A 19077-nucleotide genomic window follows, 5' to 3' on the forward strand; every position below is an offset into this window, starting at 1 on the left:
CTACACTTCAACTTGCTGAGGATTTTGAAATCCACGTTAAAGTTGAGATCATAGTACAATAACATCGATGTACTCTTTGCCTAGGTTCACCAATTGTTAATATTCATCAATTGCTAATAATTATTAATAATATCCATTGCATACGTATAGTTTTCAATGTTTATTTATTTATTTTGACAGAGAGAGAGAGCACGAGCATAAGTGGGGGAGGGGCAGAGAGAGAGAGAGAGAGAGAGAGAGAATCTGAAACAGGCTCCAGACTCTGAGCTGTCAGCACAGAGCCCGATGTGGGGCTCAAACCCACGAACCATGAGATCATGACCTGAGCCAAAGTTGGACGCTCAGCTGTACTTAGCCACCCAGGCGCCCCTACACATACACTTTTTTGTTGAACCATCTGAAAGTAAATGGAAGACATCATAACCCGTCACCCCGAAATACTTCAGCATGCATCTTTCAGGCATAAGAACATTTTCCTGCACAACCACGCTACCACACATCTAAGAAAGTTGGTAATAAAAAACCTTTCTCTTAGGACAAATCTTCCGTTATGCTTGTTCACTTCCATCCCTTCAGCAAAGGCAAGTAATAAGAATTTTTGTTGGTCTCGGGGTCCATTTCAACTCCAAGACAGAGGTTCTCTGAGAGAGAGGGCACCTTGGTTGTTGAAAGTGTGATTTCACAGTCAGTTGCATCAGAATGAACTAGCAGAGTAGAAAGACAATTCTTTATATATTCAAGCTTATCTCCCTAGCTCTTCTACACGAAGCCTGCACTGTATCTGGGCTGATTTACTCCTTCGGTATTTCTTTACTTACCCAGCACACTCATTTGTACCTTCCCTTCCATTCTTGACTCTAAAGCCTTTCTTATTCCACCTGTGGGAATTCTGCCACGTCCTCAGGCTTCACCTTCTCTGCGGACTTCCCTGAAGACATCAGGTCACCCCTATGTCAGCCTTCTCTGAATTGTCGCTGTGCCCCCTGTATGCGTCCATTTCCCGAGCATTATCTTACATTGCTGTTCAGATTGTTTTGGATGATTTTTATGAAACAAGACATAGGCTCTGTATGGGCAAGGGCTTTGAGAGCTTCAGAGTTGCCTGACAAATATTTCTTCATCGATGTGTTTATTTATAGTTGTGGGTCTTTGATTGGCGATGACATTGTGCTGACTCAGTGCCTTCCACTCCGTGACATCCACCACTTGTCAACAACAAAAAGATACGTTTTTACAACTAACACACTTACTGTCAAATGCACTTAGGTGTTTCGTGTTATTGGTCTGGCTCTGTCAAAGGGCCAGCATTGAAATCAATCAGTAGAAGCATCTTCATCCAGGCACAGGTTTCAAAGCCAGCTGGATGCCAGGTGCCCTGACATCATTCAGACTGCTATGCGGCCAGAATGACTCAGACGGTAAAGTAATTGAAATCACTGGATTGTCTCACGGTTTCCTTTGTTATTTCAACTGTACTATTGTGTGACTTACAGAAACAGTGCACTCCTCAACCGCTTGCCTTCTGGAATCCATATTGTTCAAAAAATTTTTTTCTTACATTTATTCACTTTTGAGAGCTAGAGAGAGACAGAGCACAAGCAGGGGAGGGGAAGAGAGAGGGAGACATAGAATCTGAAGCGGGCTCCAGGCTCCGAGCTGTCAGCACAGAGCCTGACGCGGGGCTCGAACTCACGGAGTGAGAGATCATGACCTGAGCCGAAGTCAGAGGCACAACTGACTGAGCCACCCAGGTTCCCCTGGAATCCATATTGTTTAAAATATGAATTGAACCTATTCCCTGGCGTTGAATGTGCTTTTCTTAGCAGTTTTCAAGGAATCACGTCCCACTCTTCCCATGTGGCAGGTGGATGTTTGAGTCATCAGGTGACCACTTGAGGCAGGCACCTCCTAATCATAGACCTTACCCTACTCTTGCCTTCTGTATTGAGGAAGTCTGCTATGTTTTGAATACATGAACTTGATGTTGAAACATACAAATTACAGTTCAACTTTTTCCACACACCTACCTAAATTTAAATTTCACTGAATTTGGTAGAAACGAAGCAAAACAAATGCTATGGTTTTAAAGCAGTCAGATTAGTTGATTTGACCCATGTGACAGTCACAGTAATTGATCTGACTGAAACTTTTATGGTCCAACTAGCTTTGGGAACACATTTTTATAGAACTTCGTTATAGTAAGTTCATAAAGATAAACTAATGTGACTCAATATATTATAATACAATGCTTTGTCATCATTTGCCATTGTTTCCATTAAAAAATTTTTTTAACATTTTTATTTATTTTTGAGAACAGAGTGTGAGTGGGGGAGGGGCAGAGAGTCAGGGAGACACAGAATCCAAAGAAGTCGCCGGGCTCTGAGCTGTCAGCACAGAGCCCCATGTGGGACTTGAACTCATGAACCGTGAGATGGTGACCTGAGCCGAAGTGGGAGGCTTAACTGACTGAGCGGCCACGTGCCCTGCCATTGTTTACATTTATCTATTTTAAACTTTGTTTAGATGCTATCTCAACATTTGTTTTATATTTGATAATGTATAGGAGAATATTTTAGAATTGACTTGATTGTTAGGTAAATGTCAAGTCTGTTCTTGAATCCCTGTCCTGTGCAACTTCATTTTCATGTTGATGGTAATGCCCGGGAGTGATAAGGATCTGCTTACATACTTCTTTAGGGACTTTAGCTTTCAGGAAATAGGAAAGCTGTTCCTGTAACACCTTAAATACATAAATTGTGGTGAGCAGTTTAAATTATGTGAGTGGTTTAGCTTTTAAAAATTCCTCGAAAAGCTTTGGTATTGAACTTAGATTCAAATAAGACGTATTGGTGGAGAGAAAAAGGGAGTAAATGAGGTTGAAAATCATCAAGATCTGTGGGTCAAATACACTTTAATACAAGTTATAGTATCAGAAGAAAGGCAAGATTTTATTTTCTTTGAAGATTAGTTAAAAGTTGTCTGTTTCCTTTTTCCCCTGCCCTCCTTTACCTTCTCTGATCTTTTCCAAGTCACTTTCATTTGACAAGTCATTTCTTTCATGGAATAATCTACTGTGTGTAAGTTTTCAGCTATGGATTGAAACATGGGCATTTTTATGATGCCAAAATTATTTCTTTTCTTCTCTCTTTTTTGCCTGCCTATCACAAATGCCTGGGAAGATTGTCTCTTCCTTGACTAGATCCCAAAGAAAGTTTTTTGTTTTGAAACCATAAACATTTCCCCTAGCATAATCTTTGAATTTGTCTTAACTTTTTTTCTTTCTTTCTTTCTTTCTTTCTTTCTTTCTTTCTTTCTTCTTTCTTTCGTTCTTTTTTTTTTTTTTGCTGTCGTTTCAGAGGGATAAACAAAGGGACTAAGATCTTTCACTGTTTCTTATCAAGTGAAAGCATCTTAAATTCTAATTTCAGTTTTCACAATACTTTCCCGTTTTCTGAGTAGCCTGCGGATTGCTCTTCTTTCTATATGTTTTCACTCCTATAATTTTAGGTTTTTCTTTCCCATTTGATAATAGTCTATCCTTATTGTTTGTTTCATCTCCTCCTCCTCATTATCTTAACCACTTCTTATCAAGGCCTCCTTCTAGACAGGGTTTTAGGCCCTATCAGTGTGGCTTGTACTAGACCTACAACGACCTACAAGTTTTACAGATAGGAAACTGAAGCTAAGGTAGAGGGTTAGGCCAGATAATGGCTCCCAAAGATGTCCACACTAATCTCCAGAACCTGGAAATATGTTTTACCTTATATGGCCAAAGGGACTTTGCAGCCGTAAGTACGATTTAGACCTTGAGAGGGGGAGATTGTTTGGGGGTTATCTGGGTGGGTCCAATCTAATCACATGACTCCTTAGATGCAAAACCTTTCCTGGCTGGGTTACAGAGAAATTTGACAAAGAGGAAAGTCACCGGCTTCAGAGTCAAAGAAGAGACTACAAGGAAAAAATGCAGGCGATCCCAGGAGCTGGGAAAGAGAAGGAAACAGAGTCTTCTCTAGAGCTTCCAGTATGAACACAGCCTTGTCAACAATTTAATTTTAGCCTGGGTCTCGCCAGAGACCAGAGCTGCAAGGTAATAGATCTGTACTGTTTCAGTTCCTGAGTCCGTGTTAACTTGTTATATAGCAGCAATGGAAAACTAGTACAGAGAGGTTAAGTGACTTGTTTATGGTCACACAACTTTTTAAGAGCTGGAGCCAAAATGTCATTGCTGATTCATCTACCCAGCCTTCCTCCATGACTTGCTATTTTCTTAGTAGCAGGAAGAGAGAGCTGATATTTCTCACAGCACGTGGAACTAAGTCAATTGTAGTCCTTTTTTTTTTTTCTTTCCAGCCTTCATCTTTTGTCTTAAATATCTCGCACGGTGTACACTTCTTGAGAGAATCCAGTTTATAAATGATAGTAGAAAAATACACATAGTTGACGTGACCCTGCTGTAGTACTCCATCAACAATGAGTTTGAAAAGCAAGAGATGAAAATGGAAAACCGTAAGTAGAACCTCTACCTGTCATGTGGAATTTGCTAACAATTCAAAAGTCCTCGGGTTCAACATCGTTACAAGAAAAGATACGCTGCATTCTATAAGGCGCCGGAGGTTAAATGACAAGTTAAGTTAGTATCTAGTTTGTGTGACAAAGGCTGTTGCTAAATCTCCTACCCCACACCCAGTTCACTAATCGCATTATTTCGTTGTCTCTTTATTGTTCTGTTTACCTAGGCAAGACAAAGATTTGTAAATATTGACGAAACAAAGGACACTTTAGGAAGGATTCCAAGAACTCCCTGTACTTTCAATACCTTCACTTTGGAGTTACCTTCAAAGAGGCTAAGATTGTAGCTGAAAACGGTCCAGCTTCTCCCACACCTTGAGAGACTGCGTTGCTGTAAGGTAACCTTCAGGACGGAAAACAGCAGCGGGGGTGTGGGATGGGGAAAGTGGTTGGATGGCTGAAAGTATTGTAACACAGTACTGAACTTCTTGTTTTGCACAAATGTTTATGGAATAAAGTGTCTTCTTTTCCACCGTGAGAATTTCTGAATATTATGTCTGAAGGCTGAATAAGTAAAGGATTAACAAATAGGTAAACATCAAACAGGTTGCTAAATACTGTCAGAGAACACTAAAGGTAATCACAAATTACCTTTTCATTGAAGAGTACTTTTAAAACGGTATATGTTCTCTGAACATCCGTGATTATTCAAAGAAGGCCAATTCTGAATTTGGGGGGAGTGGCCTATTGACTCCTCAAGGTTGAATTTTTGTGGAATTATTCCATGATCACTTTTGGTGGGTGCCATCTTCCTCAGCCCTGACCATGAGAACGAAGGTGCTTTCCTTCAGATACAGGGCATCCTCCTAACAAAAATACCAAAACCAACCAACCAACCAACCAACCAACAAAAAGAGCTATTCTCCCATCAACAGAAAGCTAAAAAATAGGAAAGTATTAAAAAAAAAAAAAAAAGTCAACTCTCTTATTTAAAAAAAAAAAAATGGTAGTCCCAATCAATTTTCATTATATGAAGACTATCATCTAGGCCCTTGGATGCTAGCTGCTCACTTTTCTAATTTACAGTATTGATGCAGGAAACATGATGCCACATAAGAGATTTGCCATGGTGTTCTACATGGTGCTCCAAGTGAGAATGGAGGCTCCAGTCACCTCTTGGTTTTGACAACCTCTGTAAACTCAGTGGTAGAAGTTTCTATCTGAGATTGACCGAAGGTCTCCTTAAGATGGGAAGTCTTGGGCCATTTGGAATTTAGCATTTTACAGCTAAAGAGAAAGTCAAGCAACGTAAAAGTAAATGTCGGATCTGGTTGAAAGCCAACTTTACCAGCTAGATCTGAATAAATGCATTTACCTTGAATAAAAGCCTTGAATAAAATACCCTTAGGTATTCTAACTTGACAACAGTTATTTATTTATTTTAACGTCAATTTCTACATGTCGTCTTTTCGATATAAGATTGACATTTGTGTGTCTTTGCTTTCTTCCAATCTATAATAAGCTTTAATAAATACAGAGCAGTGTATACCCAGAGATAGATGTATTCTATTTTTGGGCATTTGAATGGCACCAACTTCCTCTTTCAAAACAAAGAAGTTGACTTTTTTTCCAAACACCCATCATGCCAGTGCTACTGACCTCACATTGCCCTGACTTTTTGCCTCTTAGGCTGAGTAAGCCCATCCAATGAAGCATCTATGCAAACTGGGGCTGATCAACAAGGCATACTTCTTCTTCTTCTTCTTTTTTTTCTTTTGAACAAAAGGATACTAGAATCAAGGTAGGTTCATTTTGTAGACTGCCCCACCTTCTTGGAGTGCATGATGTGGCTCCTTGCAACACTCACAGCTCACCGTTATCGACTGATTGGCAATGTCTCTTGTGGGCACAAGAAAAATATGATATTGCAGACACCGCACCAGAGTCTGTTTTCTGAAATGAACAACAAAGTCATTTGATTCCTGACTCACTGTGGAGTCAACACCGTCTGATCTTAGGGGCCATAGCGGACCCTCTGCTTCTACTCTGCACTCTCTGACTTCGGAAATTTTCCATCAGAGCTTCAGCCTTTGTCTTCACATCTCAATGGTTGTCGATAATGTATGCATAAAGCATTTATAAGAAACTTACCGTGAAGGTATCCTTTAGGGCAAAGGTCTGGAAAAAAATGGAATGAACGGTCGGCCCTTATTTTTCATTTCGTCATTTCTATAGGTTGGACTTTCAACATAAACTTAAACCTGAAGTCTAATAGGTTAAACTGTCTAACTTCATGCATTAGTTATTTTTTAAAGGCAAGTAGATCATCTGTGTTTTTATTTATGTATCTTTGTATTAAAAAGCCTACAAAATGTCATAGTACCTGCATGTGCCTATTTATTTGTGCAACAAGCATTTAGGGCTCACTTGGTGCTGGGCTTCGTGCCAGGTCATAGGCACAGCCATGGCACCAGCAGTCCTTCTCTTTCTTTTTTTTTTTTTTCTCTCTCTTTTAATTTTTTAAATGTTTATTTTATTTTATTTTATTTTCCAATATATGAAATTTATTGTCAAATTGGTTTCCATACAACACCCAGTGTTCATCCCAAAAGGTGCCCTTCTCAATACCCATCACCCACCCTCCCACCCCCCATCAGCCCTCAGTTTGTTCTCAGTTTTTAAGAGTCTCTTATGCTTTGGCTCTCTCCCACTCTAACCTCTTCAGACCTCCTCTTTCTTCACAAAACTTCCATGAGCTTCTCTAAGAAACTTGCCCAGATTTTCTCACTTTATTTTTGTCGCCATACTGGGAGGATGGTTTTATTTTATAGGTGAGAAGGGTATAAAGGTAGGTGTGCTAATTCCTTTCCTTCGGGTCTCACAGTATTTACTGGAAGAGGCAGACTTGGAGCAGAGGCGGTCTGACTCCTGAGTCTGGAGACGTCAGGACATGTAAATGACCTCCAATGGCTGGGAGGGAATGTCCCAATTGATAGCTGTTATTGCGTCGATGCCTTTGGGAAAAACATAACTTAAAATTGTCGTTCTGATCCCTTGAGTTTGGCCAGAGGATGTGAGAACGAATTTTTCTGGAGCACAGGAAGTCAAGAGCAAGAAGCTAGAAAGAAGGTAGCAGAGGGAGAAAAAGAGGAGGCAGGTCACCTCTCTGAAGGGAATGGTGGCGTGACTAACATTGGCCTAGCACGTTTTGGGGGTCTGGTCCTCGGCGGCTGGCACTTGGCACGTTATACCACGGGAACTTTCCCACAGCTCCGTCTGGCTCCAGAGCTCACGTTCTGGCAGCTCACTTCCAGCCCCCGCACAGTTTTGTCTGGGCTCGTGTCTGGGGAGGACCAACCTAGCAGGCCCAAAGCGAGGATGTGAAGGCTCTGGGAGACGGCATCCAGAGAGTAACGCGGCAGAGCTGGCCCTCTCTGGGGAGAGCATCAGATGAGAAGAATATTTGCCTTTGAAACCTTAGTATTATTTGGCAATGACATGTCTGGGGGTAAAGTTGTGGTGAGCCCCGGGACTGGATTCAGTCTTTTCTCAAGGACTGGAACAAGCAAGGAATCTAGTCTCCTGCCAGGGAAAGTAGTTTCTAGCCAGAGATTTTGATGGTGAACAGGAGAGGACTCCCATGCACCAGGGTTTCCGGGACGTGCCCGGCTCCTAGAAACCGAGAGCAGTTTTTTGTTGGTTGGTTTGTGGATTCCTGATTTCATGGAGGGGTGAATGTGTATTTATTTGGGACTGAAGGTGTGTGACACAGAATGTGTGTATGTGTGTTTGTGTGTGTGTAGGTGTGTGTGTATGTGACACCAGTGTGTAGTTTTAGAAAAATTATTCCCCAGGGAGGTATTAGATTTTTTTTTTTTTTTTTTATTTCCCCCCTGAGTTGAGAGCTCTGTTACTTAAGCTATCTTTTAGACAGCAGCATGGGGAGGCCGACAACCTTTATTTAAACAGTTGTTGTTTCTTCTGACCCCAAGGTAGCTGTAGAAAAGTGCTTCTCCCACAATTATTTTAGAGTTACCAAGAGAAAATTCCAGGCATATCTGAGCCATCCTTAAAAAAAACCAACCCTCCTTGATGGTGATTACATTCAGATAGGAGACTAAATGTGATTTCACTTAACTATTCGGTCTACCAGAAAGAAGTCTAGAGCCCTCCACTACTATTTCCTGTGGAAATTAGGCTTTTATGTATTCTAGAAGGCAACATACAATCTTTAGTCTGAAGCACAAATGATAACCCTGTATTAGTGATCTCTTACTATGTAACTAATTACTCTCAAAAGTTTAAGAGGCTTGAAACAATAAACATTTATCATCTCACAATTTCTGCCCAGGAGTGGCTGAGCTGGGGATTCTGGTTTAGTGGTTCTGAGATGCTGCAGTTAAAAGGTTGGCCAGGGCTTCAGTCCTGTCACGCCTCTACTTTCCAGCTCACTTACCTGGGTCTGTCTACAGAGCTGCCTTGCGAAGGGCAGACGTTTCATAACCTGATCTCTGGAATGACACCCGGTACTTCTGTCATATTCTGTTCATCAGAAGTGAGTTACTAGGTCCTATCAAAATGGCTAAACTCAACAACTCAAGAGATAACAACTGTTGGCAAGGATGTGGAGAAATAGACACGTTCTTGCAGTGCTGGTGGGAATGCAAACTGGTGTGGCCACTGGAAAACAGTATGGAGTTTGCTCAGAAAGTTAAAGATAGAACTACCCTATGATCCAGTTGTCTCACTACTGGCTATTTACCTCAAAATTACAAAAATCCTCGTTCAAAGGGATACATTCACCTCTATGTTTATAGCAACTTTTATAATAGTCAAGCTATGGAAGCAGCCAAAGTATCCATTGATTGAAGAATGGATACAGAAGATGTGGTATGTATAGACAATGGAATATTAGCCATAAGAAAGAATGAAATCTTGCCATTTGTAGCAACATGGAGTAGCTAGAGAGAATTATGCTAAGCAAAATAAGTCGGTCAGAGGAAGACAGTTGCCATATGATTTCACTCATGTGTGAAATTTAAGAAACAAAACAAATGAGCAAGGGAAAGAGAGAGAGAGAGACAGAGAGACAGAGAAAGGAGACTAACCAAGATACAGACTCCTAACTATGGAGAACAAACTGATGGTTACCAGAAGGGAGGTGGGTTGGGGGACGGGTCAAAGAGGTGAATTTGTTGTGATGAGCACTGGGTAATGTATGGAATTGCTGAATCACTCTATTGTACACTTGAAACTAATATAATACCATATGCTAACTATACTGGAATTGAAAAAAAAAAAAAAAAAAGAAGTGAGTCACTAGGTCCAGTCTACATTCAAGGGGAGGGGCTTGCACAAGGATTGGATACAGGAGGACTCATTGGGAACTGACCTATCACCAGCCCATCACAGACAGCTTCCTGTCTGTGGACATCCTGGACCACTAAGTACAAACAGACATGTAGGTACACTCGGTTAAATAGTTGGTGAGATCAAAAGAATGCCTTTGGTAATTCTAAAGCAGAGCTACCTTGTACGCGTCCCAAGCAGAACGAGGTAAACAACGGGAGGTACATGTGAGAAGCACAATTTCTGAGAAATTTGGTTCTGGGAACACCAAAGACTATTGAGCCAGTTCAAGTGAGTCGACGCGTATCAAGACCCACAGGTAGGCGAGGCTCTGCTCTGTTTGGAGCTGTCTTCTGATCTCCGCTCACACGAAAAGTGCATTGTCTATGTAGGAACGCAAGATAGATAGAAAGTGGGAATAATAGTATAAGAGTTTACATTAATACGAAGCATGTAAGTTGGTATAAAGAGATCACATGAGAACAGGGTCAGTGAACTCTCTGTAAAAGTAAAGGCCACATAGGATACGTGAGCCACATATGGTCTCTGTTTCTCCTTCTTCTCTTCTCCTTTTCCTTCTCTCCCTCCTCCCCTCTGCTCCTCCTCCTCCTCCTCCTCCTTCTTCTTCCTCTTCTTTTTGTACAACCTTTTTAAAATAGAAAAAGCATTCTTAGCTTTCTTGCCAAACAAACACAGGGCATAGCCCAGCTTTGGTTTATTCATTATAGGGTGCTGACCCTGCTGCAGACCTCTGTTTTAACCATTTGTGAATGGTTTTTGCCTCCCAATCCATGTCCAACAGGTATTTTTAGAAAAGCCAATAAAAATCAATTACTTGGAAAAAACCCACAAAAACAAAGGCATTGTGATGGTTAATTTTAGATAGCAACTTGGAGAGTGTTTTTGGATGAGATTAACATTCAATTTGGTGAACTTTCAGTAAAGCAAATTGCTCTCCATAATGTGGGTGGGCCTCATGCAATAAGTTGAAGGCCTGGCAAGAGCAAAGATTGGCCTCTCTGAGCAAGAGGGAATTCTGTAGCAGGCTACTCTGGACTACAACCACACTGTTAGCAGCCTGGAAGCTCACATACAGGTTGGAACTTGCCAGCCTCCATAATTGCCTGGCTGCCATTCCAATCCAGGCCATCATCATTTCATTATGTCTGGACTAATGCAACCAGGGGTCTATTCATGTGGCTCAGCTTGAGATTGGCTTAATAAATGACTCGATGGCTCTGAATGGTGATAGACCCGGAAAAGAGTTGAGGATCTGATATCAGGTCAGACTGCATATGAACAACAAGGCAACGCGTTATGCATGAACTATATACATAATAGTGTTTGGGGCTGATAATCTTTTCTTCAAGTATTAGAAAAGTCTCCTTGGATAATCCTCTTCTGGGGCTTAGATCTATTATGCAAATTCCATTTGATAACTAGACTGTGTCTCTTTGATTAACAGATTGTCTCCTAAATTAGTTCGAACTTATAGGCCTTAAGATAGGAGCAAGGGGATGCAATTCAGTTATAATCTAGAAATTTGAATTTATGTGCGAATGTTTGAAATACAAGATTATGATTGACTCACAATAATGTAATTTAGAAAATTTGTTCCATTAATTGTGCTTGGGAAACCAGCCCCTTAATTTTCATAAAAACCATTGAAAGGCGTTTTCTCTTTTCCAGATGGCTGGGAGTACCCAGACATATACTCAGGACTGTGTGGTACATATAACTCTAGAGCCCATGGGCAGAATTGCTCAGACGTGGCCAACCTGATTCATCCATTAGGTACTCCATCTTACTTGCACTGGTGGGAGATGTCATTTTGTAGTCTCTCCTAGAACGGGAATAGCCCATCCTCTTTCTCCTCTTCTAAGGATGGCTGGACTGATGAATGAGAGCTGGCTCTATGTGCATTTGGTGAGTTTACCTCCTGAGCAGAGCAGACAATTTGTTTAGAACAGTCATTCTTAAAACATGGTCTCCAGGGGTGCCTGGGTGGCGCAGTCGGTTGGGCGTCTGACTTCAGCCAGGTCACGATCTCGCGGTCCGTGAGTTCGAGCCCCGCGTCAGGCTCTGGGCTGATGGCTCAGAGCCTGGAGCATGTTTCCGATTCTGTGTCTCCCTCTCTCTCTGCCCCTCCCCCGTTCATGCTCTGTCTCTCTTTGTCCCAAAAAGAAATAAACGTTGAAAAAAAAACAAAAACAAAACAACAACAACAACAAAAAAAACATGGTCTCCAGATCAACATCACTTAGGAACTTGTTAGAAATGCACATTCCTGGGCCCCTGGGCAGTTCAGCTGGTTAAGCGCCTGACTTCAGCTCCAGCTCACGTCATGATCTCTCACCCTTTGATTCAGTTCGTGAGTTTGAGCCCTGCGTCGGGATCTGTGCTGACAGCTCAGAGCCTGGAGCCTGCTTCTGATTCTGTGTCTCCCTCTCTCTCTGCCCCTCCCCCACTCATGCTCTGTCTCTCTCTTTCAAAAAATGAATAAATGTTAAAAAAAAAATTAAAAAAAAAAAAAAAGAAATGCACATTCCTGGACCCCAAACCTGACGAACTGTATCAGAAACTCTAAGGGTGTTAGAGAACACCCTTAGAAAACACACAGAAATGTGTTTTCACAAGCTTTCCCCGTGATTTTAATGCATGCTAAAATTTGTGCATCAGTGGGTTAGAAGCAAAACCTCATTCTGAGTTTAATTTTTAACCTAGGGATTTGGTCTTCAACCAGATCAATGGATCTCTGAATTTGTTTTGGCAAGAAATATGACAATACAATCATCATCAAGGAGTCAATTACAATGTCAGAGAGAGACTCTAAATGGATAATTGGATACAATAATGAGGGAATCAACTCCCTTAGAATTCCTGCTCCAAGCTGGGGATATTTCCAACACAGAATTTTGCACACCATATGAGAATACTCTGCACATTGAAGAAGGATGCAAGTTTGATAAGCAATAATGCGTTTACTTATCAACAAACACAATCTGTGGCTCCCAAAGCTCCCAGCAATCAGCTGTAGCTGGTCAGCTGTGACCGGCTAAGGAAACCGTGAAGTGTCGCCTGTGTGTGGGGGAAGCACACAGGAAGCACCAAGTACCTTGGGGGCTCAAGTTTGTTTCAGTTTGCTGGGGACACTCCTCCTTCTTCCGGTGTCATAGTTCCTTCGGGGGCAAGCTATTAAAAATGAGACACTGGCCCAATTCAAAGGCAGGGATTAAAAAAGTATCTTTTTCTCCTGAAAATGTTACTGAGACAGATTTTCCCAAGATCTCAGCTATTCTTTGGCCGCAAATGTACCTTGGGAAGGGTTTCCCCCGCACAGGAAATAAAGCAGCTGGGTGTACTTCACACAACAGACAGATTTTGACCAAGTTGAAAAATCATACTTTTGTAAATCAGATAACATTTTAAATTTAGCAGAGGAATTGCCATTTAAGAGGAATTTCCTGGCAGATCTTTTGCCAAGAATATCATTATGTCATTATTTATTTCCATACTGCAGTGAAAGCTCAGAGTTTTCAAGGAATCCGAAGATTCTTGCTATCAGTTCTTTTTTTGATTGACAAGGCCTTAATTAAAAGAAAAACTCCTGTTTCCATTTTTTTTTTGAAAATCTAAAGTGCTTAAAAGCGACTTGTTAGGGGCGCCCGGGTGGCTCGGTCACGGTGAGGCGTCCGACTTCAGCTGAGGTCATGATCTCCCGGCTTGTGTGTGCGAGCCCTACATCTGGCTGGCTGCTGTAAACACAGAGCCTGCTTTAGATCCTGTCTCCCCTTCTCTCTGCCCCTCGCCCACTGGTTCTCTCTCCCACTCTCCAAATAAATAAATAAACTTAAAGAAAAAAAAAGGTGACTTTTTAAAATTAGTGGGCAGTGGCTACAAATCAAAATTTCCTTGGCGATTCAGAATTTTGCAGCCTATCTCTCTCAGCTGGACAGCGATCGATAGAAGTTGCTTTTGTGCTGACCATGAAAAGAGGCCCTGAGAGTTACTTATTGGAATATTGGAGTAAAACTTCTCGGTTTATTTCTTTTCGGTCGGTGTTTTACTTAAAGATTCAGCAGGAAGAATGTTGGTTTACTCAGAAACCCTTGCTGGTGGGGTTCTAGTTGAAGTTTAACTCTACCAGGTATGCCTACCCAGAGTATGTCTATGTTGGGAAAAACTAATACCTAGGAAATGAACGGACTTCAAATATCTTTGGGTTTAACACGCAATCATATTCTCACTGGGGGAAAAAATATTTGCTCAAGCCGATGGTCTTTAACATTTTGTTGTTGTTTTTAAGATTAAATGAGAAATGGCTCACCCATAGGCCCTGTTTCAACCTATGAGCTGGGGCAGCCTTCTATAGGCTAACAGGACAGGAGGGAAAGCCAGGATTACAGCCTTGCTCACTAACCCATGCTGGGATAAATTTAAATTCAGCCAAGTTTCGGGGTGCCTGGGTGGCTTGGTCGGTTAATCATCCGACTTCAGCTCAGGTCATGATCTCACCGCTCATGAGTTTGAGCCCCGCATCGGACTTTGTGCTGACGGCTCGGAGCCTGGAGCCTGTTTTGGATTCTGTGTCTCCATCTCTCTCTGTGCCTCCCCTGCTCATGCTCTGTCTCTCTCTCAAAAATAAATAAACTTTAAAAATATTAAAAGAATATTTCAGCCAAGTTTATACATTTACTATGATTATTGCCGCTGGAGATACAAAGATAAACAAGAGATGGTCCCAGCCCTCAGAGAGCTCACAGTCTAGGGTGGAAATGCTATTGTATTTGGCTGGGGTGTGGTTGGGGTGGGTCCAATCAAGAGAAGAATAGTTCTGGAATTTTTAAACCTGTCGAGGTGGTGGAGAATGTGGATGCCGTTGAGGGACACCATGGAATGCTGATCCATTTTATTTCACCACAAAACCTAGAGTTGACCTCAAGCAGAAAGCGTGACTACTTAAGGGTATCTATGAGCTGTAAAATTACAACTGTGAACTCCCAGGCCCACAAAAAAAACACCTAGGTGTTGAGCTGAGCAGGATGGATGGTTCCCCCTTTTTTCTGTTAATATGAATATACTACTCGTTAATTCATTTTGTCATCTGCTGGTGCTTGTCACCAGACAAGCAGTCACAGGTGCCACAAGTGGAAGGAAAATAAAGACTTGAGAAAATTCTTTCCATTCACTTAGCTTAAAACTGTGATTTGGGAAATGATGATCTCTCAATTTCTGTAGCAGCTCAGAGAGCCCAGGGTTCTGTTGAAAGGACGTGGGAGCATCTGAGGTAGAGAAGGAATGGACCTTACGTCCAGAAGGTTTATTGTTATTCTAATCCCAGCCAGGAAGTCCCTCCAGAAAGTACCCCCCGGGTTCTTGGGGAGCGAAAGAACAGAAGTTCCTACATGGTAAGGACATGCCTTGCCCAGCTTTGTACATTCCCTTAGCACTCATATTGGTTCAGAACGTAGCTGCTTAGTAAGTAAACTGTTGGATGGCACCACAAGCTGGAATTTGGAACCTATATTCCAATAAGAACAATGTTATAGTGTTAAATTAATAATAAAAAGATAAAATTGGGTTAAAACAATCTCACAGGCTAATCTTGGAAGTTATCCTCCTATTTATTACATTATTTTTACAGAGTGGTACTTTCTTACATTTTTAGATTCCATTAGCAAATATTTATCTCAAGATGATCATGTACCAAGCACTTCCTGGACATGCTTCCTCTTGAGTTAAATGGAGACAAGAATAATTCTTAACCTCATAGGTTTGTTATGGAGATTAAATGCATTATAATTTTTTTTTTTTAACATTTATTTATTTTTGAGGGGGAGACAGAGCGTGAGCAGGGAAGGGGCAGAGAGAGATAGGGAGACGCAGAATCTGAAGCAGGCTCCAGCCTCTGAGCTGTCAGCACAGAGCCTGACGTGGGGCTTGAACCCACGAACCTCGAGATCATGACTTGAACAGAAGTCGGACACTTAACCCACTGAGGCACCCAGGTACCCCTAAATTCATTGTAATTTGTAAGAGTGCTTTGAAGAGTGCCTGACATATAGACAATGCTTAAGAAATATTAGCTAGATATTTTTGGGATTACAGGTTTCCCCCACTATCCGAAAGTGGAATGTTCCTCTGAAAACTTCTGTAAGCGAAATGTTGTAAAGCAAAGAAGCAATTACTATTAATTTACATGAAAAATTATTCAGTGTTCCCAGACTCCAAAAATACCTTCCCCTAAGGCTTTTCTGAAACCTTAGGACATGGTTCGCTAATGGGTGCACGGAATAAACTGAGGTAAAGCCCGGATGCTCACAGACACAGTTCAAAACCAAAGCAGCTGATGCCGAGATGCTGAATGTGATACTCGGGAAGGAGCTTGGCGGGCCAGTCTTCCTCTTGGGGTGGGCCTCCTCTATAACGGCTCACTGCAAAACACTGAATGCGGTTTTTGCCTTGCATTTCCCAACCCCCCCCCCCCCCCCGAAAGCTAAAATCCTCTTTGGATTTCTTTTGCTTAGTGAAAACAGGTACTAGAGTAGGTCTTTCATAAAAGCAAAGTGGCATAGCACAAACTTTTGAAAAGCAAGAGATAACTTGGATTGCACAGCAATATGATGTGGTCCCTTCCCCATGTGGGCATTTAAACAAATTTCTTTTTTTTTTTTTTTTTAATTTTTTTTTTTCAACGTTTATTTATTTTTGGGACAGAGAGAGACAGAGCATGAACGGGGGAGGGGCAGAGAGAGAGGGAGACACAGAATCGGAAACAGGCTCCAGGCTCCGAGCCATCCCCCCAGAGCCTGACGCGGGGCTCGAACTCACGGACCTCGAGATCGTGACCTGGCTGAAGTCGGACGCTTAACCGACTGCGCCACCCAGGCGCCCCTAAACAAATTTCTTTAACAGAACGTCTCAGTGGCTGGGGCCTGTCTGTATTATTAGTTTCTCGGTGTTCTGGTCTTTAAGGGACCAGCTGTTCCCCGCAGTTGGGCCTGGACTGGCCTGTGAGCAGTTGGTATTTGTCTGTGTGGTTTGACTGGTAAGCAGAACCCTTTACATTTTTCCCCTGGGGCTGAAGGATGGCAGAGCAGAGAAGTGGCAGAGACCTGCCGCCTGTTTCTGGAAACTCTAACCAGTGGCCTCGCCTCATGGGAATTTGCAACTCTACGCTCTGCATGTTTGCTTGACGGCCGGGAAGGGCTGAGGCCCACAGATGTGAGGGCTACAGACTTGCATGCCTATTGTCAGAAACTCTTAGCTTTGTGAACGTGTGGGTCTCACAAAGCCTGCATAAATCCCGCAAAGGCAACATTTGTTAGTTTGATATAAAGACTCTCCGGTCTGATCTGGAAGAAATAGGCGAAAGGAAATGTTTGACTTCTTCACTTTTCAAAATATATCAAAGTCTTAAAGTTAGCTTCTTCACTTATGACGTTCCAGAATTGTTTTTGGATATCCTAAAGCAAACATACCAGTTTCTGAAGCTGTCAGAGATTTGGGATGGAATTTTTACATGCTTCCTGCTACTAAGCCTTGCAGAGCTCAAATTAGCCCCAAGTGGATTGAAGGGTGAAGGGACTACACTTTCATGCTGTTGAAAATCTTGATAAAATGCAGCTTATTAATGCCCGAGTAACACCAAGGTATATGGGTCTGACAAGCTGCAGGCAGACCGTGACCAGCGTAAGAGCTGTCTGTTGCAGAACAGAAAAGAGGGCTGTCCTCCAGAACTCATGTTCATTTCACCATTGGGATGCTACTCTTGTCTTTTCTGACTTGTTTCCATGATGAACCCCTCTGGTTTCAGGGGATCTCTATTAATTTTGGTTGGGGTCTGCCTAAGGCCATATTCTTCTTTTTTTTAATGTTTGTTTATTTTTGAGAGAGAGAAAGAGAGAGAGAGCTAGCAGGGGAGGGACAGAGAGAGGGAGACACACAGAATCTGAAGCAGGCTCCAGGCTCCGAGCCGTCAGCACAGAGCCTGATGCGGGGCTCGAACTCACGAACTGTGAGATCATGACCTGAGCCGAAGTCGGACGCTTACGGACGGAGCCACCCAGGCGCCCGTCCCTGAGTGCATATTCTCTACCTTCACTCGTGGTAGGATAATTTCCCTAAATTCATCAACTTCTATATATTTTCATTCTTAACATAATTTTAACATGTTCCCCGTGAAGTCTCGGCCTTTATAAAGGAGAAATAAAACAGGTATAAAACCATTTAACCGAGAGTATATAGACTTCAGTTTTCAATCTCGGTAGGATTTGCAGGATTTCACGTTGTTAACTTTTCAGCTTAAAAGTTGGACAGAGATTTACCAAGAGGGAGCATATTTGTTTTGTCTTCTGTTCCCAAAGTTTCTTAAAAAGCACTGCCAATAGGAAAGCTTATGAAAGTATCTCTATATTAATACTCACGATGGGGAATAAGGGACATCTTGAAGAACTACTGTTTTACCTTGTTACCGTCTTTAGATACCAAGCTGAGGTTTAACTGATCCTGCAATGAAACATGGGACATGAAACTGATTTTCTTTTTTTTTTTTTTTTTTTTTTTTAGATTTAAAACAATACTTATTTATTAATTTCCAGTTCTGTGGGTCTAACACAAGTCTTACATAAGGCTAAAATCAAGGTGTGGGTAGGGCTGTGTTTCTTTTTGGAGTCTCTAAGGGAGAATCCTGTTCCTTGCCTTTTCCAACCTCTAGAAGCTGCTGGTATTCTCTTTCCTCCATCTTTAAAGCAAACAGACCACATTTGGGAAAGGTTCCCCACTCTCAAAGATCCATGAAATTAGATTGGGGCCACTCAGATAAACCTGGAAAATCTCCCCATCTTCTCCCCAACGTTCTTTTTTTTTTTTTTTTTTTTTTTATATGAAGTTTATTGACAAATTGGTTTCCATACAACACCCGGTGCTCATCCCAAAAGGTGCCCTCCTCAATAACCATCACCCACCCGCCCCTCCCTCCCACCCCCCATCAACCCTCAGTTTGTTCTCAGTTTTTAACAGTCTCTTATGCTTTGGCTCTCTCCCACTCTAACGTCCTTTTTTTTTTTTTTTTTTTTTTCCTTCCCCTCCCCCATGGGTTCCTGTTAAGTTTCTCAGGATCCACATAAGAGTGAAACCATATGGTATCTGTCTTTCTCTGTATGGCTTATTTCACTTAGCATCACACTCTCCAGTTCCATCCACGTTGCTACAAAAGGC

General features: G+C 41.9%; 1 long non-coding RNA gene across 1 annotated transcript; it reads left to right on the forward strand.

The window, feature by feature from the left end:
* The first annotated feature begins 3479 nt into the window (after positions 1-3479).
* Positions 3480-5036, forward strand: LOC124528997 (uncharacterized). The gene is made up of 4 exons (XR_006966265.1): positions 3480-3788; positions 3900-4087; positions 4351-4506; positions 4737-5036. It is a non-coding gene; the product is annotated as an uncharacterized LOC124528997 (long non-coding RNA).
* The last annotated feature ends 14041 nt before the right edge of the window (positions 5037-19077 follow it).

This window comes from Lynx rufus, unplaced genomic scaffold, assembly GCF_022079265.1.
Source record: "Lynx rufus isolate CCGP_SWC_20201006 ecotype Redwood Valley unplaced genomic scaffold, mLynRuf1.p SCAF_6, whole genome shotgun sequence".
NCBI classification, from domain to species: domain Eukaryota; kingdom Metazoa; phylum Chordata; class Mammalia; order Carnivora; family Felidae; genus Lynx; species Lynx rufus.